General features: G+C 39.9%; 3 long non-coding RNA genes across 3 annotated transcripts; all 3 read left to right on the plus strand.

Moving 5' to 3' along the window:
• The first annotated feature begins 1,004 nt into the window (after window positions 1–1,004).
• Window positions 1,005–2,220, plus strand: LOC140925470 (uncharacterized). Its single transcript, XR_012164416.1, has 3 exons — window positions 1,005–1,083; window positions 1,567–1,605; window positions 2,165–2,220. It is a non-coding gene; the product is annotated as an uncharacterized lncRNA (long non-coding RNA).
• Window positions 2,221–2,700: 480 nt separating this feature from the next.
• On the plus strand, window positions 2,701–14,716 carry LOC140925471 (uncharacterized). Its single transcript, XR_012164417.1, has 12 exons — window positions 2,701–2,759; window positions 3,443–3,502; window positions 4,245–4,270; window positions 4,796–4,836; window positions 8,676–8,732; window positions 9,694–9,763; window positions 10,751–10,798; window positions 11,387–11,439; window positions 11,883–11,926; window positions 13,895–13,929; window positions 14,133–14,191; window positions 14,687–14,716. It is a non-coding gene; the product is annotated as an uncharacterized lncRNA (long non-coding RNA).
• LOC140925469 (uncharacterized) lies at window positions 5,764–7,165 on the plus strand. The gene is made up of 3 exons (XR_012164415.1): window positions 5,764–5,867; window positions 6,064–6,118; window positions 7,026–7,165. It is a non-coding gene; the product is annotated as an uncharacterized lncRNA (long non-coding RNA).
• Window positions 14,717–22,867: the final 8,151 nt, after the last annotated feature.

The raw sequence follows: 22,867 nt of genomic DNA on the forward strand, positions 1-22,867 counted from the left end.
CCACCTCACCAAGCCACGATCAGCAACAACAGGGACCGATTGGCCTTTTGTGTGTGGGGTTATCTGAGAATCTCTTTCAGCCAGCATGGTTTGAATGCAAACTTTGGAGGTTTGACTCCTCCTAGGTCCGCTTTGTTTTTTTATTTTGCTGTCCTTTGTGTTTGGTTTCCTGGCATTGTCCATTTTGAGGGAATGTGCTGCCAAGGTGAATACATTTTGAAGAGGGAAGTATCTAAGGTTCCCACCCGGGTCAGCAGCTTGGAATCCTGCGTATGACCCTCCGAAGCATCGGCAACAGTAGGACCACGAACACGACCCTGGGCCAACTACTTCAAACAATCTTCAAAAAGTTTTTGTGCTTGCACGGCTCCTTGGTAGAGTTCTTTTGGATAGACCCACAGGTTTCTCCGTTTGGCAGAAACCGTCAGAAATCAACACATCAATTATTCTTGGACTTGAGTTGACAGCCTCGACAGCCGAAACTTTGGAACTCTTGGTGAGGGACTCCCTGCATTACCTACCATCTCCTGAAGCAATCACATGTAGCGTTTTAATGTGGTTTAATGTTGTTTATTAATATTACGTACCTACATGAATTTATATGATATAGTTCATTGACCCAAGTTTCCACCCGGAACTTTGGCACAGGCCTCAGCATGATTGTTTCAATGTCGCTGCAGTAGCACTCAAATGGAAAGGAACATTGGCAGCTACAAGAACCGAAAACAAGACTGGTGGAATGATCTTCCATCCGTGGTTACGTTCACAAATCATCAAAACAAACCCATACAAACATGGTATTATTCATGTGCAAATTTCTTTCACAATGCCTCCAGCCATCACACCCAACTATCAGGACCACGGGTGGTCAAAGATGACTTAGTCATGCATAGTCAACAAATCTCAGTTTTAGCAACGGTCTGTGGGTCTGCAATAACCATCCATAGTTTGTGGTTTCACATTTTTCTTAATCTGTTCGACATGATCCCAACTGACTTTTCGACTACAAAATCACAGTGTGTTGTTTCAACCCGCGTCATGGTGCTGTGTGCATCGCACATGGCCACAGAAAGGAAACCAAAGGCCCCGTGGTGTTGCGATCAGGACTCACCTATGATATGAAATAGAATTATGCATTTGTTAGTCCTGAATATGGAGGTGGGATCTGAAAGTTGATGTGCCAAAGAAGGTTTGGGAGGGGTAGGTCTCAACCTGAAATGGGGATTGGTTCTGTTGCCTTACATCGAAGATGGTGATGGGTCATTCCCATTGGACCATTTGCAATTACAGTGATGAACGTCTATAACCAGCAGACATTATGGTTGTGAAAAGCAGGAGATTCCTTCCACTGGCCAGAATGCGCCTAGGTCCTGAAGCCAAATTGGACCCATGAAAACCAGTTCAGTGGGTGGAGTGCTACCTCCCCAATTTTGGATCGTGGCGCTGTTCTGTTGCCAATTCCTTTGGAGTTGCTGTATGGAATGGATTAGAATGGTATGAATATCAAAAACCAAAGAATGGGGCGCATACACCGGCAGAATTGCCGATGCCCCCGAAACCTGCCAGGTTTCAGCTTTCTGAAAGGAGCGGTTTGATCTGGGAGAGGCCTGGGATATCTGGGATGGGCAACCAGTTTCAAGGAGTAAGAACTGCCCATTGGATCAACGCTTTACAAGATTTTGTAAGCAGAACATCTGACATAACATAGACATTTGATGGCTTGCCGCGGCTTGCCTGCATTCCACCTATTTGGTGCTTTGCATCACCATTGCCCGGTCAATTTGCTGCACAGAATTCCATGTGTGCTGCAGATCTGAGGTTTCAAGTGTATGGACAAATTCGATGTTTTTTTAAATGTTTTTAATGGATCCCACACCTCCTGCTTCTTTTAGGTGTTTCAATGTTCACTAATTTTCTACCAAAGGGGAATTGAACAGAACTGTTGAAAGTGGCCCACTTATATAGATGCTTTGCCTATCAAAACCTTGTGTTTTTTCCCATAGCGACATGTTAAAATCATTTGACTTAGCAGAGGTCAAAGCCTATAATTCCTCAAATAAGCAACCACAACTATATGAGATATCCCCATATAATTCATGTCTGTTCATTAAAATCACACCAACATCTTTTAGTATTACCATTGAATTCAACAGCACGAAACCAGGATGGCGGTGAAGCGAAAGGGCTACGAGCTCTCGCCGATTTCGCTGCTGCTGGAGGTGCTGGGGACGTGCGGCATCGGGGGGGCATGGGGCATGGGTAAAAACGGAGCGAATCCCGTGGGAATTCTGTTGGATTTCTTGATGTCTATGTTTGTAGCATTTTGATGGATTTTGTAGGTGTCGAACGAATGGAAATGAGACATGGACATCACCAATCACCAATGGGAACCAAAAGGCCAAAAGGTATAGGTAAGTATAAGAGTGATTTTTATTTTTGGCCAAGGTTTGAAACTAACCAGTTATGCGCCCATTTTTACATCCCCCAAAATCAATCACAGTATGTCGATGCATTTGGCCTAACATGTCCAAACGAGTTTCCTTCTGGATGAAATGGAACAGTTTATTTCATACTATATCATAATAATACATATATAATAATCATCTCGTTTCTATTTGTATCAATGTCTCGATGTAGTTCTGTTTCTAATTCCCTCTAACGAGTTCTTGACCCACGGTCCCCCACCGTGGCCCTGTCGACAGGAATTCGATCGCCACCCAAAATCGCTTGGCGCGTGAGAACCGCCTGATGGAAAAGAGGTCGCCTGTGGCGATGGGGGGCTGGATGGGTTTCGCTGGGTGAACTTAAGTCATGGCTCACTTCACCAAGCCACATAATATGTACATGTATGAACTAATATATGAAATTATATGAATCTATGAATGCAGTTCAGGTATGTTTGGGATCCATAGGATGGGGAAACAGAACTATGGTTATGGACAGAAATGACAAATCACATGACATTGTGGAAAGAGATGGGTAAGGAGGCGATTTGAACTGGTCAGCACGGATGAGTTTGTCTACTGCTAGCTTGTGTTGATTCTCTGCCTCCAAATCCTAAGCGTTCCTTTTGGCTCTTCTACACCGGGTGTCAATCCGCCAGATGGAAAAGTAAGTTTGATGTCATTTATTTTCTGCATGATGGCCAATTCCAAATGAGAAAACTGGTCTGCATAGCATCAGTTGTCTTTCATACCATTCCATAATATAATCAATGGAAAAATAGCTGTATCTCCAGTGACCGAACCCTTTTGCTATTTCAATCACTCATGTTCGAACGCACAATTCCAACGCTTAGCCTGACAAGTTTGGATACTTCTAAGTTGAATTCCAATTTTGGACAATTTGAATATATTTCAGTAATGTTCATTATTTTTATAGCTTCAGCATCCTTCAGCCACCACTTTCCAGACTTTTTCAGGCGCTGCAGCTTGCCCGCCAGGCTGGCCAAGCAGGCGAAGCGGGAACGCGCCCAGAAGCTCCGAAAGATGGCGGAACGCGCGTGCGGATGCCCAGCAGGGACTGGATGCTTATCTCTAACCAATTCTACTGTAACTACATATCTATAGCTTATAATGTTGGTATAGCAATAATGAACCACCAATTTTTGATGATTTATACCACCCATTTATGGTGATTAGGGGGATGGTTTATTATTGCTATACCCACATTATATGCTTAGATATGGTATTTGACGAACAATCATGGGAATACAATTAGTTATACAAGGACATTGATATGAGGTACTCCAATCCATATATTGGGTGTGAGTTTTCAAATCTGTTCATTTTTGTGTCAGGAGGTGAAATCAGGCATTGAAAACGAGTTAAGACATGGCCATATTGTGTCATATCTTGGTGGTAAAATTGTAAATCCCCTACTACTTTGAAGCAAGCCCCGGGTTGGGTCGGGAGATGGGAACAGCGAAGGGTCCTGATATGTGATGATTTTTCTCAGTCAGGGGCGCCCCAGAAGCCACGGAAGACTGCCAGCTAGATCACCCAACTATATACAACATTTGACCATTGCCACAACCCCCTTTTTTATTTTTTGTCGGTCAACCCTTGCGTTTCATGTCACTCTGGCCAACCAGCCCTCACCCCGCACCTTTCTTGGATCCGAAATTTGGACCCCAATTCCATCCAATGGCAAAAATATGCAAAAAGCATCAAACAACATAATTTTCCTCAAATTAAAGAACAATTTTGGCCGGACACCTCCACGATCTTTGGTGATATCCGCAGGAGAAGCGCGCACGAGCTGGCCAAGAGTCCGGAAGCGCAGGGGGTGGGCCGCTGGGGTCGCGACTTCAGGGGTATGATGAAGTATGTTTTCATCATTTTGGTTTGTGTGAATTCGATTGCAAGATCTTGAGGATGAACCACTAAGTCACTAAGTGCTTTAAACTGTCTGTGCACAGATTTGATGGGTAAAAGATGCCCTTGTAAATTCCCGAGTCCATGTCAGTACGTTGATTTTATAATTACAAAGTATTTTGGCCCTATAAAAGGCTATGTCTGGGGTAAAATAGGAGGTCTATAAAATCAGGGGCATAGAGATTTGGACCCCTAAATAGGTGGTTCAGCCAAGGATTAGACATGTTTAGCCCATGGTTTGGGATGGTGTGGCCAATCATAGTACAGTATAGTACTTACTGTATCTTGGTGTATCTCAATGTACTTTGCCATTGCTGTGCAACCTTCTTGACTAGGTCCCCCAGCTTGTGGGCTTATGCAGCCCTGTTCGGGTCTTTGTCCCTGTGGTGAAGTCATGGTAAACTCATCTGGCAGCTGAGGTGAGGGGAAATGCCCCAGCCCTGGCAGCCGGGTGATTCAGGCGCACATTTTTTCGGGCACCTGGATTCTCTGGGGATGGATGAGCTATGGCTACCATCTTGGATGGTGAATTCAGGGTGATTTTGCCACATTGCCCAGGTCGCATGGGGATGGTTCAAAGGTGATCCTTCAAATGTGTGATCCATATCGACGGAACGTCACAGTTCTCCATGTATCTCCATGTCATTTAGCCAGCCTTTTTCGGCTCAGTGACTTGCCGGCGGATCGTCGCGGGCTGAACGCACGAGCGATGTTGCAGACCAGCAAGTACAAGTCGCAGATTCCAACCCCACCCACTGGAAGCGTGTGGAGCTTCCAGACCGTTCAAACTCTGATACTAGCTTGCGGTTTCAAATTCTTTTCGGGGTGAAAATTCCCCAGAAACGTGGATCCTAAAGTTGTTCTTAGTGTTTTGCTGATTTTGATTATCGCTTCTGCCATCTTACACGTCTCTATTTGTGTTGATCAGCAAATTCCAAGTTACGATTCGCCAAATCCCTCTTACGGATCAAGTTCAGTGATGGTCAGTTTCTCTTTTTTCTGAACTGACTCGAAACTCCGTTGTGTCTTGGTATGTTTTGGTAGGATCGGTTTGGCTTTCGCAATTCCACTGGACTACTTCAATGCGGAGCTCTACCTTCGCAAGGCCTTGAACTTCAACAGCGAGGACGGGGCAAGGCCTCGTTTCACGACTGAGGTGTTGAACAGTTGTGAGACATTGGCCGAAACCAACAAAAGATTCAAAGACTCAAAAAGATCGTAAAGTAAGCCTCAAATGCATATGGTTTCAACTTTCGAAAAAAAACATGAATGTGTTGATCATATTTGTACACCATAGGGTGCACTATAGTATCACCATGTATCACCTAACATAGATACTGTACTAGATAGAATATCTACAGTAGACCTACGTTCTTCCCATGCCGTTTCCAGAACGGGATGGGCCTAGCCCTGGCCATTGCGGCTCTGGTCTCGCAGCTGGTGATGCTGCCGGGGATGAACGGCTTGATCCGCGCCCGGGAGGAGCAGAAGGTGACGCGGCTGGTTGAGGTTTTAAAGAAATGGCTGGGAAAAATATATGGGAAAAAAGATGGCTGAAAATTCCTGCAAAACCTGATTTAGGATGATGTAGTCATAGATAATTGATGATGGTTGGATTTATATTGGTTGGGATGTCGATTTGTAGGATGTTTGAAGGCAGCCCTGACCATGGCCGTCACGGTTGTAGGTGGGACAGCCTATCCATCATCCTGCACCGGGCGAGCTGGCAAGCGAAGATGATCGCGACTGGGACGATTGTTGTGCCACAGCACTGTAGAAATAGATCATGGGACAGATAAAGAAAAAAATCAACACCTGGTGGCAGAACATAGAGCCCGTAGAGTACAGTAATTATAGTATATACATGACTGTAAATAGATGTAGTAGTATATAGATATATTGTAATACGATATATACATACATACAAATATACAATATTATGTAATGGTGCAATTGACTTAAGCTGACCTGAGGTAACACAACAGGATCAACGCCATAAGACATGACAAGACATGATATGATTGTAGCATCAAAATAAGATCACATATCAAAATAGTAAAGGACTGAATATCAACAGCAAAACATTAAGACATCGCATCGCGTAGGTAATCACCAGCCATCGGTGGGAACAACTGGGAAATCAGTGCCTGGTGGTGACATCCCCTGCCTCAGAACTGTTGGGATCCCCACTGGTACATTCTGGCATCACAATTTTTACTCTTGTGGCAACTATGCGCACGATATCACAATCAAAACATATCTTGAATATTCTGAAATTACATATGAATAGATAAACAAGAGGTGGATAAACACAGATGGAACACAGATAAAACATTGTCCCTTCAATGCCAATATTCATTGTGTCCACGCCGTAGCGAACTTGTACCTTTAAATCAACATAGCTGGGTTGAGAACTGAAATGGACTCTGGGTTGTCCCAAGACATCCTCATGATTATTTTCTGGGTTGTCACCCACCAACTATTCAACTTCCATCCAGTACAACCAGAAACCAACGGCCATTTTGCACAAGGAAGATGATTTCACTGACAATCACCAGTGGAATAACCGCGTTTTCGCATGTTTTCGCCATTTCTTTTCAGCCCAAGCTGAGCTTCAACTGCCGGTTGCCGGTTGCCCGTGCCACCAAGGCATGCTGTTCCTCTACAAGCTCCGTGCCTTCGAAAACGTCGTGGAGTGGCTGCCGGTGTTCATCATCCACGCGGTGGCCCTGGTGGCTCTGGGGAAGACCGGCACCTGTGTGCTGCTCTGTGTGCCATATACCATTGGATGCCTGGATGCTGGGGAGCTGGGTATTTTCCGGGAATGACTTTAACGTAGGGAACTGGAAAATACCACCATGCTCTTAATGGGAAAACCCACTATAAATATGGTCATGTTCAATAGCTATGTTAAATTACCAGAGGGTCAATGGACAGAATCCATGGTATGTATGCTATCCCAATTTTCTGGAGCATGATTTTTGGATGTAGAACATCCATCCCTGCGATCAAGATGGGAGAGGGGATCGCAGGAGCATTGGCGGGAGTTTTTGGACCATGCAAAATAGTGTGGAGCAATGACCCTCCAAACTTGGGGCTTATCTTCTTTTGCTGAACTCCATTACTTGATTTTGCCTCGGAGATCCAATCTGAAATGCAACATGGGATGTTCAACATCATTTTGCAATTGGACATCATGGACATTGTGTTTTCTGTCCATTTCATAGCAACGGATGGTACGCTTTGATTATCTTTGATTCATTGGGGCCGGAAGCGTTGCCAGGAAAGTTCATGTTCTCCTACGGATACGGTTCAGGAGAGTCCGACAAGCGTATCCCTGGACTCATTGTGAGCGACTTTTTGGGTTTGTTGGTGATGCGTGGCATTTGCATCATTGCCTTGGTGCAACATTGCATCACATCGGCCCGGTGAACGAAACATGGGATTGTGGCGAAGCGTATGTCATTTGAAGAAATGCGTCACTGGTAGGCGGTTGCAGATATGATATATCGCATTATATCGCAATTTCCAGTTGAATTTTGCAAACTAGATCCAAGGGCATAGTCTTGCGATGGGAACTGCCAACCAGATCATTTGCACCTCTAGACCTTCTGAGCCACGACCTCTTGAGCTTTTGAAGCGGCGATGCAAAGTTTCGTCTCTGCACAGAGCTACTCGGGCTGATGCTCGATGGTTGAGCAACATCCTCGTCCATTGTTTTGATTGAAAGGAAGGGGTGGCTCATTAAGTGCTCACAGAAAGAGAGCAACATGAGCAACAGCTTGGTCGGCTAGGAAGAAATTGCTGCGGTTTTGTGGCTGGGATGTTTGTTGCATGAATATGTTTGCAAACAAATTTCCTATGTTGGGATCTTTTTCTCAGAAGCTTTCATGGCACAGCCGATGATGCAAAGGAAGCGAGCTTCAAACAAAACATCAATATGGGAATAAAGCAGAATGAATGAAATGATATTTTTTCCTCAGAAGTGACTCAGAAGGACTGTAGATTGCTCAAGCGTTGATATATGAATCTTCGGGTATTCCACATTTCAGGTCGGGTGGTAGCCTATAGACCAATGACAAGTGGGATGATCATCCCCCGAATCATGAGTGGCAAATTCAAACAATTCATAATATTCATATTCTTATTTGTATATTATTGTTTGAATGTGTGTTATTCAAATGGGGAAATATGATATGGTTTTTCCCTCATGCCCCGGTGTACCCAATAGTTTGCTTTTATTGTTCGTAATCTGTTTGGGTTGTCCCATTCACAACGGTTCCAGTGACGATATGCCAGATCCAATCCGAAGCCCCGCTCTTCGAGACCAGCATGTCCAACTCCTGTCGTGATTCCGCCTGGCTCCAAGGGTCCAAGTGTTGGAGGTCTCTACGGAGCGTTTGGGGTATCCATATTATATATTTTACTTATTCAATGGGGAGCCAAGGAGCTACTTAGAGCCTCCCAACCATCTATGTATGTATGTATGTATGTATGTATGTATGTATGTATGTACGTATGTAATGTAATGTAATGTAATGTAATGGAATGCAATGCAATGCAATGCAATGCAATGCAATGCAATGCAATGCAATGCAATGTAATGTAATGTAATGTAATGTAATGTAAATTAATGTAATGTACTGTAATGTAATGTAATGTCATGTCATGTCATGTCATGTCATGTAATGTATGTATGTATGTGTATACATACAGTATATATCTAATTTATTCTGATTTAACATGTTCACTTTTTGAGGTGGAGGGTCAGAACCATGAAGAATTGATCAAGAAGAGAAACTGCAAGCTTTGATTGTTGAGGAGTTGGAGAGTCACCCATTGCTTGTACGTGAAGGAACCCCCCATGTGGCCGTATTATTGTTGGGTGAGTATAGGTCAAACTTAGATTGCGGTGACCAGAGCTCTGAGCCATTTTCGATTATTCATCATTCATGATTGTTCGCCATCCAAAGTCATTGTTCGCCATCCAAACTCACCTGATTAGTGAGATTGGTTGAATTCAACCAACGCTAGTGCGGTAAATCAATGTAAGATAATGTAAGTCATCAATGTTTGGCAGTGTTATTGTTTTTTTCAAACCAAATCCTTGGTAAACCACCCATGTTTTAACCAGTTTTTGCGGTCAACCAATGTCAACCATTCATTTTTGGCAAAAAATCATGGTGAACCATCTCAAACCATACATTTTAGGCCAACATATCTGGTGAAACCCATGTAAGCGCTCCATTTTTCCCAGGTGTTTCATGTTTTTTTCCCATGAATTTCTGGTAAACCCATGATTTGCCAAGCGTCCCAGGTGGTGGACACAGCCAGGGATCCCTCCACTTCCCCTGACTCGGTGAACTTTCGCCTGAGCCAACAGTGGCGTCCCTTGGAATGGTCATTAGTGGATCATTAGTTGATGAATATGTCACGAGTTCAATGTTGATGAATATTTCATTAGTTTATAGTTGACCAGTTCATTAATAGTTCAATGATACAATAGATCAACACTGATTTGACATGAATTGATACTAATTGATAGTCCAAAAGCAATTCCGCGAATGATCAAGTGATGGTCCATTAATCGTACAAGAATATTCCGCTGATGTTCAAGACCATCCCTATTAGTTCCTTCCTCTGTGATAGATGATGTCCCCAGCTTTGTGCCGCCATAGTCATACGATCATAGTACATTAGAACGGGATAACATTTAAGATGTAATAAGAGCAATATTCATAGGTATTCAGTTCATAGGATTGAGAATGATAGCGACTTACCAGTGATATGATTTCATATTTGTTCAATTTCAGTGACATTTGATAGTACTGTAATGTGTGTAATCATATGTAATCATAATGGTCATAATGGTGATATTGATACGGACCACGACAAGATCATAGATCTTGGTAATTTCGATGATGCTCGTGGTGACACTACGCCAAATCTAATTGAACCATTCAAAAACAAATTGAACCATTCAAAACTAGGCTTTGAACTGGGTTTGACAGTTCTACATGGCTTTACTGGTACAATGTTTGAAAGGGACATGCCTGGTGCTCGGAATTGCTCGATAGTAGCATCCGCCAACAGGTTGCTTGGTGAGATGCCACGGCGAGAAGTATGCCTTATTTCCCACAATCCCACAAGGGATTGGCCATGAATGTCCATGAATCCATCCATGGCAATCTGGATATCCATTATAAGGATTCGCGTGATATGAGATATATTACCATTATTATAGTTATTATAATCATATATCATGGGATCCATCTTTTTTGAAACATGATAATGTGACATAGTGTAACCATAACCACACAACAAATGGTTTTAGATGACCATAAGCCAAAAAAACATGGGAGAAGCTATCTGAGGTCACAAGGATTCGCGCTTGGACAAGGTGTCCAACTCCAACCACAGTGGTGCCTGCGCTGCAGTGAAAACCTGTGGGAGACGCATTGGGTCATGTTCTTGGGATTGGCACCGAGTCAAATCTAGTCATGTGGGTATAGCAATGCCATAAACCCATATTTTTGATGGTGAACATACCACCCACAAAAATGGTTTTCTGAATGGGGGATGGTTTATGACATTGCTATACCAACATTAGAATCATTCAGATAGGATGAAATATAATGTTCAGGTGAAATACCAACATTAGAATCATTCAGATAGGATCAAATAGTACTATTTCATATACCAGTATTTGACACCTGGAGACTCTTGAAATATCTTGAAATCCAATTGTGCAGGCTGTGAAGGGGAAAACCATTGGATCTTGGTACTCCAAACTCTCGGTTTCACCCAACCCAGCTTCACACACTCGAAAAGCGCCGGAAAACCCTGCCTTTGGGACGATACATTCCGAATTGATTGATGTTTGATTTGGGGTGTATCGAAAGATTTGGGGTACCGCAAGATCAGTTTGTTTTCCGCAGATCCGCAGCACTCACCTTTTTTTGGGGGACCCTTTTCATCCCGTTTTCACAGAGTTCCACCATCCCAACCAGGTGAACTGGAGATGCGCATGGGCATGATGGAACGGAACGTGTTGAGACACCAGGTGGGCCGATTTTCGCCCAGCGTCTGAGTGGGGATAGGTCTTCGGTCTTCAAAGGTCTTCATGTTGTAGCAATAGAAATGGCCTAAAGCGTTGGGGCTTCAAACTTTGGACACCTTGTTCAGATTCTTGATGTGATTGGGGTAATCTGGGTATTCCCAGATTGATGGATGTACCTGTTGTATAAATATATACCCGCAAATCATCGACGGGAGTCAGCGGCGGGACTGCCAATGGGTCCTTTATGTAAGGGAGGGAAACTAGCCATGATGAAAGCAGCCCTCAGAAAGAGAATCTACCATTCGGAGGCCCAGAACAAGTTTTAGCGAGTAAATGTAAAGGAAGACACTGTTTACCCAAAGCTCTCCAAAAAGAGTTCAAATCTTGCTTATCCCCAGGCTTCTAGCAAAACACTCCCAGAGGCCACACTCCCTGAACCGCTGAAGGCCACTTATTTGGAGCAGATGTGGAGTGCCATCAAGAGGATCAGGTTGGGGTGTGGGATCGAGGTCCCACGAGTCATGGGTGAAAGTTGTGAAGCAAAGAGATACAGTTTGTTTCTAGCGCTTGGGATGAGTCTTGTATAGTTTTGTGTCAGTCTCCGCTTTTTTGATGTTTTTTTCTCGGCAAACGCACGAACATTTGCATTTGCCACTCATGACTCGAATGGTTTATGTTCCCGTCAAGAGTTGATTGATGTGTTATATATTATATATACATATATATATATATATAGAATATTTTTTGTATGTATATATATATATAAAAACAAATATTATGGTTGATTTACCAGTATGTACCGCACAAGGCGGTGGCGGAAGTTTCAAAGAGAGGAAACCTATAGGAGGTTGGTTGTTGTGAATGATGGATGGCAGAGCGAATGAACCAATGGACCGACAAGCAGCTGGAGGCAGCGCAGTGGAGTTGTAATTGTAGTTGTAATTGTAGTTGTTGTAGTTGTTGTAGTTGTAGTAGTTGTAGTGGTTGTAGTAGTTGTAGTGGTAGTAGTTGTTGTAGTTGTAGTAGTTGTAGTATTCAGTAGTTGTTGTAGTTGTAGTTGTTGTAGTTGTTGTAGTTGTAGTTGCTGTAGTTGTTGTAGTTGTTGTAGTAGTAGTTGTAGTTGTAGTAGTAGTAGTAGTAGTAGTAGTAGTAGTAGTTGTAGTAGTAGTAGTAGTAGTAGTTGTTGTTGTTGTTGTTGTTGTAGTTGTAGTAGTAGTGGTTGTTGTTGTTGTAGTTGTTGTAGTTGTTGTAGTTGTTGTTGTTGTTGTTGTTGTTGTAGTTGTAGTTGTAGTTGTAGTAGTTGTAGCTGTAGCTGTAGCTGTAGTTGTTGTAGTTGTTGTAGTTGTAGTTGTTGTTGTTGTTGTTGTTGTTGTTGTTGTTGTTGTTGTTGTTGTTGTTGTAGTACATCGAATCATCAAAAAGTGTCCCAAAACCCGCAGTTTTTGACACTTTTGACTTGGAAATGTGCTTCGCGCCACAACGGTGTGTACTTTTTCGACATCGAATGGCTATCGGATCCTCCAAAAGTGCTCCGACTCCGAACACCTGGTGTTTTTGACACTTTTTACTTCAAAATGTGCTTCGCGCCACAACGGCGTGCACTTTTTCGACATCGCAACGTCCAAAAGTGGTCCGAGACCCAGGTGTTTTGCGACTTTTGACTTCCAAATGTGCTTGGCGCCACAACAGCGTGCACTTTTTCCACATCTCAACTTCCAAAAGTGGTCCGAACATGGTGTGTTTTGCCACTTTTTACTTCCAAATGTGCTTCGCGCCACAACGGCGTGCACTTTTTCCACATCTCAACTTCCAAAAGTGCTCCGAAGCTGACGTGTTTTGCACATTTTTACTTCCAAATGTGCTTCGCGCCACAACGGCGTGCACTTTTTCCACATCTCAACTTCCAAAGGTGGTCTGAGAATGGTGTGTTTTGCCACTTTTGACTTCAAAATGTGCTTCGCGCCACAACGGCGTGCAATTTTTCATATCTCATCTGCCCAGATGTCTCCGCACCCGCCGCTTTAGCGAGCCTACTTTTCGACCCTCCGGAGCCACAACACACTGGAAAAACACAGTGTTTCGCGACTTTCCTACCTTTTCGCGCACCTGCATCTTCTCTCTTCTGACTTTCTCCATCTCTGAGCTTCTGCTGAGCTGCACTGCATTTTCATCTCTCCATATTGTCGGAAGTTTAGCTTCCAAACTTCCTTCGATTATATATGTTCAATTTATTGTATATGTATAATTCATTATATATGTATAATTCATTATATATGTATAATTCATTGTATATGTATAATAATTGATGTACATATATGAATATATATATATATATATATACACATGTATATACATATATATATACACATATTTCTTGCACGTGTTTGCAATCTCAGAACCAAATAACCACTCATAGAGTCATGGACCCTCGATCCAAGAAATTGCCGCCGATTCGGAGGCTTCCAATGAATCCAAACAGCACAGTGCGATTAGGTCCGGGTCCAAGCCGCGAGCCACCAGTTGGAAGATGTAGGAATTTTACAACAACCCCTTTGGCACATGAACATGGCAATGGAAGCTTTAGTGAAGTACATTTCTTGAAGGAAAAGCTGGAAAAAACACAGGAAATACATGGAAATACTATATTCTTTAACCACCAATGTAAGAGTTTCCTGCAACATGTCCATCCAACCGAGTTTGGGACTTCGTGGGGTTTTTTCTCATCTCCTGGGATGTGCTCTACATCCCCTTCGAGGCCAAAGATTTGAGGATGATGTGGGGATATGTGGGGAATATGTACCACTAAAAATGGATGATTTACCACTAGAATATGATTTACACTATACTGTATACTGTACATATCATGTTATGTATGGAAACTTTGGCAGAATTTGGGAAGCCATTCAACCAGCCATTTGGATGTCCAAAACTTTGCAGGGACTGACAGTTCTGTCAATCAGATTGTATCTTGATGTATCTTGCAATCTTGGCTACCTTTTGGTAAACTGCCACAACTGTGGACAATTACCATTTTAAATTGGTTATTTAAATATATCAACTATCCACCAGCAGTACCCTCTGATAATTTAACATAGGTGTGGAAGAAAATCACAATTTTTAACGGGAACATCCACTATAAATGGACATGTTCAACTGCTATGTTGAATTACAAGAGGGTACTAGGCAGACCGCTGGATCTTGCTGGCATCCAACCATAGCAACACAACCTTTTCGCACAGCGGGACGCCAGTTGGCCTTTGACCCGGAAGAGAATCCCGTCTCGGGGCTCAGGGGAAACGGTCAGTATGTTCAGTCAGAACCCCACTTGTGGGTTTGGCACATGGAGTTTTATTTTTTTCGTATGTTCTAGTAATTCTAGTATAGTTCGTGGTGTCACATGCCTTTTTGTTCAAAGAGACAACATTGTTAAACATGGTATTGTGTCCACCGCAGTGATTTGTTAAGATGGTTGGGACACAATCCAGCCAGGGTTTTTGCAGGGTGGTGAGGCGGTGAGGCATTTGGGGCGCTGCCACGCCCCAACAAATCTGGTGGAACCCATTGCAACTTGGAACTTGACATGGCAGTTCAACATGCTTCAATGGCCCGAGTTTGTTCGCTTCAAGAACAAGATACGGAAGTATACATAGTATCAATATGTATCAATGGTATCCAATGGTATCATATAAATCATATATAGATAGATAGATAGATAGATAGATAGATAGATAGATAGATAGATAGATAGATAGATAGATAGATAGATAGATAGATAGATAGATATACTAGGTGGAGATGACCTAGGAGTCTTCGGACGATGCTGAAATTTGGATTTCCTATCTCATAAGGAAATTTGTTTTTTTGATGGCAAATGTATAGATAACTCCTAACTCATGATGGTTTGTATGGATTTTTGAATTCAAAAATACATGAAAACACATAACAATCATGATCAAATTTCATAGGTTTTGAGCAATTGACCTATATGAGATAGGAGTCGCTTGGCCAATATTGGCCAAGTCCTAACTCACGTAGCTGTAGCAGCTATGGCAACTGCTTGAAGCCTCATGGGAGCATCTGACAATGAAACATGAGATAGGATACAGATGAGTAATGCAGATTGTTAAATCCTATCTCATGTAGTGGATCAAGGCCATTTTAAGCAAAGAAAATGGCACATGACCTAGGACTTAGGTTTTGGTTTAATTTGCCATAATCCTAACTCATCCGCGTATACAAAGGATACGCATGAGCCATTTGGTTCAACCGGGCTCAACTTGCAGAGCCACAGCGCCGGCTTTGTCATCTGTCTTTCATTTTTTCTTCAAATGAACAAATTCAATTAAAAACAAGTGAATTAGAAGAAAATTTAATCTGTTAAGTCCTAACTCATGTGCGGTTCCTGAATACACACGAAATCACACGAATATCTACGAAAGTATTGGTCTGTTTTTTTTCTCGAATATATACGAATGAATTCCCATAAAATTTGAGCTTCTAACTCCTAACTCATGTCGGTTTCCTCAATACATACGAATGAGTTCGAATATATAAGAAAGTATTGTTTTTTTTTCCCGAATATATACGAATGAATTCCCATAAAATTTGAGCTTCTAACTCCTAACTCTTGTTTTTTTTCTCGAATATATACACGAACGAATTCGAATATATACGAAAGTATATTGGTCTGTTTTTTTTTTCGAATATATACGAATGAATTCGAATATATACGAAAGTATTGGTCAGGTTTTTTTTCGAATATATACGAATGAATTCGAATATGTACGAAAATATTGGTTTGTTTTTTTTTCCAAATTATACACCAATGAATTCGAATATATACGAATAGACACGAATGAATTCGAATATATACGAAAGTATTGGTCTGGTTTTTTTTCTCGAAGATATAGGAATGAATTCGAATATATACGAAAGTATTGTTTTTTTTCTCGAATACATAAGTATGAATTCGAATATTTATATACGAAAGTATTGGTCTGTTTTTTTTTTCGAATATTTACGAATGAATTCCCATAAAATGTGAGCTTCTAACTCCTAACTCATGTCGGTTTTTCTGAATACATACGAATGAATTCGAATATATACGAAAGTATTAGTCTGCTTTTTTTCGAATTAAATACGAATGAATTCCCGTAAAATTTGAGCTTCTAACTCCTAACTCATGTCGGTTTCCTGGATACATACGAATGAATTCGAATAAATACGAAAGTATGTTTTTTTTTTTTGCGAAAATATACGAATGAATTCGAATATACGTATTGGTCTGTTTTTTTTCTCGAATATATACGAATGAATTCGAATATATACGAATGAATTCGAATATATACGAAAGTATTGGATTGTTTTTTTTTCTCGAATATATACGAATGAATTCGAATATATACGAAAGTATTGGTCTGTTTTTTTTTTCGAATATATACGAATGAATTCCCATAAAATGTGAGCTTCTAACTCCTAACTCATGTCGTTTTGTCTGAATACATACGAATGAATTCTTATATATACGAAAGTATTAGTCTGGTTTTTTTTCGAATTAAATACGAATGAATTCCCGTAAAATTTGAGCTTCTAACTCCTAACTCATGTCGGTTTCCTGGATACATACGAACGAATTCGAATATATACGAAAGTATTGGTCTGTTTTTTTTTCGAATATATACGAATGAATTCGAATATATACAAAAGTATTGGTCAGTTTTTTTTCTCGAATATATACGAATGAAGTCGAATAAATACGAAATTTTAAGTATTGGTATGTTTTTTTCGAATATATACGAATGAATTCGAATATATACGAAAGTATTGGTCTGTTTTTTTTCTCGAATATATACGAATGAATTCCCATAAAATGTGAGCTTCTAACTCCTAACTCATGTCGTTTTGTCTGAATACATACGAATGAATTCGTATATATAGGAAAGTAGTGTTTTTTTCGAATATATACGAATGAATTTCCATAAAATTTGAGCTTCTAACTCCTAACTCATGTCGGTTTCCTGAATACATACGAATGAATTCGAATATATAAGAAAGTATTTGTCTGTTTTTTTCTCTCGACTCGAATAAATACGAATGAATTCGAATATATACAAAAGTATTGGTCAGGTTTTTTTTTCCGAATATATACGGATGAATTCGAATATATACGAAATTTTAAGTTTTAAGATGTTTTAAGTATTATTGGTATGTTTTTTTTCAAATATATACGAATGAATTCGAATATATACGAAAGTATTGGTCTGTTTTTTTTTCCGAATATATACGAATGAATTCGAATATATACGAAAGTATTGGTTTGGGTTTTTTGTTTCGAATATATACGAATGAATTCCCATAAAATGTGAGCTTCTAACTCCTAACTCATGTCGGTTTCCTGAATACATACGAATGAATTCGAATATATACGAAAGTATTGTTCTTTTTTTTTCCAAATATATACGAGTCAATTCCCATGAAATTTGAGCTTCTAACTCCTAACTCATGTCAGTTTCCTGAATACATACGAATGAATTCGAATATATACGAAAGTATTGGTCTGTTTTTTTTCGAATATATACGAATGAATTCGAATATATACGAAAGTATTGGTCTGTTTTTTTTCTCGAATATATACGAATGAATTCCAATATAGAAGAACTGTTTTTTTTTCGAATATATACGAACGAATTCGAATATATACGAAAGTATTGGTCTGTTTTTTTTTTTCGAATATATACGAATGAATTCGAATATATACAAAAGTATTGGTCAGTTTTTTTTTCTCGAATATATACGAATGAAGTCGAATAAATACGAAATTTTAAGTATTGGTATGTTTTTTTCGAATATATACGAATGAATTCGAATATATACGAAAGTATTGGTTTGTTTTTTTTTCGAATATATACGAATGAATTCCCATAAATTTCTAACTCTTATATGTCAGTTTCCTGAATACATACGAATGAATTCGAATATATACGAACGTATTTTTTTCGAATATATACGAATGATCTCCCATAAAATTTGGGCTTATTTATAACTCAATTCATGTCGGTTTCCTGAATACATACGAATGAATTCGAATATATACGAAAGTATTGTTTTTTGCTCGAATAGATACGAATGAATTCGAATATATACGAAAGTATTGGTCTGTTTTTTTTTTCGAATATATACGAATGAATTCGAATATATACGAAAGTATTGGTCTGTTTTTTTTCTCGAATATATACGAATGAATCCGAATATATACGAAATCTATTGGTCTGTTTTTTTTTTCGAATATATACGAATGAATTCGAATATATACGAAGGTATTGGTGTGTTTTTTCCTCGAATATATACGAATGAATTCCAATATATACGAAAGTATTGATCTTTTTTTTTGGAATATATATATACGAATGAATTCGAAAATATACGAAAATATTGGTTTGTTTTTGTTTCTCGAATATATACGAATGAATTCCCATAAAATTTGAGCTTCTAACTCCTAACTCATGCCGGTTTCCTGAATACATACGAATGAAGTCGAATACATACGAAAGTATTGGTCTGTTTTTTTCTCGAATATATACGAATGAATTCGAATATATATATATATTTATATATATACGAAAATATTTTTTTTTCGAATATATACGAATGAATTCGAATATATACGAAAGTATTGGTTTGTTTTTGTTTCTCGAATATATACGAATGAATTCCCATAAAATGTGAGCTTCTAACTCCTAACTCATGTCGGTTTCCTGAATACATATAAAGAATGAATTCGAATTTATATACGAAAGTATTGGTTTGTTGTTTTTCTCGAATATATACGAATGAATTCCCATAAAATGTGAGCTTCTAACTCCTAACTCATGTCGGTTTTTCTGAATACATACGAATGAATTCGAATATATACGAATGTATTGGTCTAGTTTTTTTTTTCGAATATATACAAATGTATTCCCATAAAATGTGAGTTTCTAACTCCTAACTCATGTGAATTTCCTGAATATATACGAATGATTTCGATTATATAAAGACTTTGTCTGTTTTTTTTGTAAGTCGTAACTCATGTTGGTTTCCTTAATATATACGAATGAATTTGAATATATGTATATAGATATGTATGTGTATGTGTTTGTATATGTATATATGTAAAATTGAAATGTCATGTTTTTGATTATATGTATATATCTAATTTATTTATACTCAATATGTATGTAAATTTCATATCTAGACGAGTTTATTAGGAAATTAAAGCTTTTAAGTTCTAACTCAATTCATTTTTTGTGGCATATTCACAAGCAATGTAGTGCCTGGAGTTGCACATGAGGTAGGAAGCAAACTGATCACATATGAGTGAAAGTCCTAACTCATTTTCTTTAAGCAGTGATATTCAAAAATATGTTTGTGCTTATAACACTAGAGATATGATTTGCAACAACTTGACTTGCAGATTTATTCCTAACTCATGTGGTGGGGCTTATGTGGTCTAACCTATGTTTTAAAGTGAGCAAGCTGCCTAACTTTTAGTTCCTTATGAGTGGTAGTGGGGCTAGTGCCAGCCACATGAGATAGGAATCAGAGACCAGCCTGACTCCTAGCACATCTTTTCTGGGAGCAGTACACAAATCTAACTTGCAAATTGCAAGCACATGAGTTAGGACTGAACCCCATGGATGACCTTACTCTCTGGAACTGCTAAGTCCTATCTCATCTAGACCTAGTATAGATAGATAGATAGATAGATAGATAGATAGATAGATAGATAGATAGATAGATAGATAGATAGATAGATCATATAGCTGAAAAACCTTTCCCGGAAAGTGAAACTACAGGAAAATGATCATCTCCCGTTGGTTTTATTGTTGAGCTCTGCAGCTTGGATCGAGCAACTTTGGCGACGTTTTTTTCTTCAGCTGAAGGCCTGTTCAATGGGAAAACACAGATGCAGCTGCAAATGCATCTTAGGTATCATTCATACAGCTTCATTGTGTTGCATTTGTAGAATAGAGAAAGATAGGTGATAAACATAATGAACGTATTTAGTCTTTTATAAGTCTTTTATAAATGAGTCCAGAAAATCATGCATCATCAGCGACTAAGTCAGAATCCAGTAGCTCTGTTGGCAACTTGTGCCGGCGGGCTGCTCGTCTCACCCGAAATTTGCCAGCCATGTCGAGACCCGAGGAGGCCCTTGATGGGGCAAGGTTTGATCAGACGGCCTGGAAAATCCATCATGTTGCAGTCTTATCTTTGTTTCCCTCTTTGTTGTATGGGATTTCCATGGTATTTCAAGACTTTTCATGGTATTTCCATGTATTTCCAGTGAGCTTTGTCCCCCAAGTGGTGGATTCTTCAATTTGGTTGATCTTAGCGTCTGTTTCGCTGCCCCGGCAAGTGCTGACATGTGCTGACTGTTGAGTAAACAGATTGTAAAAGGTAGCTGATTGGTGGTTTGGAACATGTTTTATTTTCCCATACATTGGGAATAATCATCCCAATTGACTAATATTTTTCAGAGGGGTTCAAACCACCAACCAGGTAAAACAGGTAAAACATCAACTAAGTGTTTTCACCAAAAAAGGGGGCAACTTTACCAGGAGATCCGGGAGAAATCTGGAGACATTTCACATCATATCCTACGCAGAAGTAAGCTGCAAGAGAGTGCAGACAGGAAGCAACGTCCAAAACATGGAATTGGATTGAACAGTTTGACGGTACGATGGGTGGTTATACATGGTTATACCAGTTATACCCTTATTTGTCACTTAGCATTCAGAAAGTGAGAAACACGAATAGAAACCGCGACTCACGACTGGAACATCGCCTGAAATTAAAGCCGCTTTTTGTGGGTTCCTGCAAGACCCAAGTTTGCTCTTATCTTGTCTTCTGGATTTCCCCCATGTTTGTAGACATCCCAGGTTTTCACGGCGACATCTGCAGAAAGCAGAATGCGGAAACTAAGGTATGCAATTGACACTTATAACTAATTAGTTTGTGTGTGTGTGTCTGTCCCCTCTCGCACAGACCTAATTCGTTGATGTTTGTTGATGTTGTTTGTTCCCTGTGTATTCATGTTGTTGAAAGACAGCACGATCAAGAAGGTCATGATTATTGTTGAACAAAGGTATAAGACATTATAAGACTTTTTTTTTGATAGTGGGTATACCAAGCATTTTATACCTCTGTTAGTAACTTGCCCAAAGTGGGTAATGTATGATGATTATAAGGGTAATAATTGGTAATAAAACGCAAACAACATTACCTGTATTTTTTCATAGTGGGTATTAATCATCTTATGGTAACAAATGGTGGCTTATTTCAATGGGTTGACTTAAGGGAACATCTACAGGAAACCATAGATTTTCCCATGACATATGGGATTTTCCTGTAATTTTTCCCTTAAACCAATCAATTGATTATTACTACCCAACATTAACAACAGTGACTTACTATTGACAGAGGTATTCCCACCGTCAATAGATGATTTACCACCATTGTATAATAGTGGATGAACACCTATCGACAGAGGTATTACCACCATTTTGTTCGTGGGTTACCTATCTGTTCATGTTGTTATACACACAACTACCTGTGAATAAGTAGTGGCAATAACTATCTTATACCTCTGTTTACCTTTCATAGATGTTGATAATAGTACATCGATATCTATCTTATACCTCTCTTAACGGGTACATAAACATTAATGTATATATGGTACAGTACATATGAATCATACCCCAATAGTACATCATATTGAATTCTATTGAATAGTACTGGTACTGTAACAGTACACCTCTGTGAAGAGTGGGGTAATACCCATCCCAATGTCTTGCTTCCTTTCGCAGGCCGTTGAGGCGGCTATGAAGTTGGCCGTGCAGGAGAGTACGGCCCTGAAGCGCCTCGCGCCTCGGTTTCGACCAATGCGACCACCGTGGAAGTGAAGGGAATGTGTCTGTGTTTTCCTCTGATATTCAAATAGAGTATATAAAGATTACAAAGGTATCTGTAAAGGTATATGTAAAGTTTGTTTATCACCGATTCACGAAAGTTGTTGTTGAAAAGTGTTTGGAAGTCATGGACTATTTGGTTTTGTTGCGACCAGCCGGCGGTGAAACATGATGAAACATGGGTCAGGTCTTGGAGATTTGGGAGTTTTCCGGGACAGGAGGAGGTTGCCCTGTAAAGGCCATTGCGCCTTTGCTCCCAGCAATTCTTGGCCATTGAGACTTTATGTGGTGGAAGAACCATGGCCATTCCTGTCTGTTGTAGTTGGACTGACCCTTCACTTCATGACTTTTCCTCATCAGCATGAGTGCCAGTTGAGATGATCCCTTTGACTCTTACCTTGAAGTTAAGCACCCCAAATCACCCAAAGACCAAAAGTAAATTCAATCGACCTGCTTCTATTCTTTTTACACCTTGTGCACCA

The sequence above is a fragment of the Porites lutea genome, unplaced genomic scaffold, assembly GCF_958299795.1.
Source record: "Porites lutea unplaced genomic scaffold, jaPorLute2.1 SCAFFOLD_40, whole genome shotgun sequence".
NCBI lineage: Eukaryota > Metazoa > Cnidaria > Anthozoa > Scleractinia > Poritidae > Porites > Porites lutea.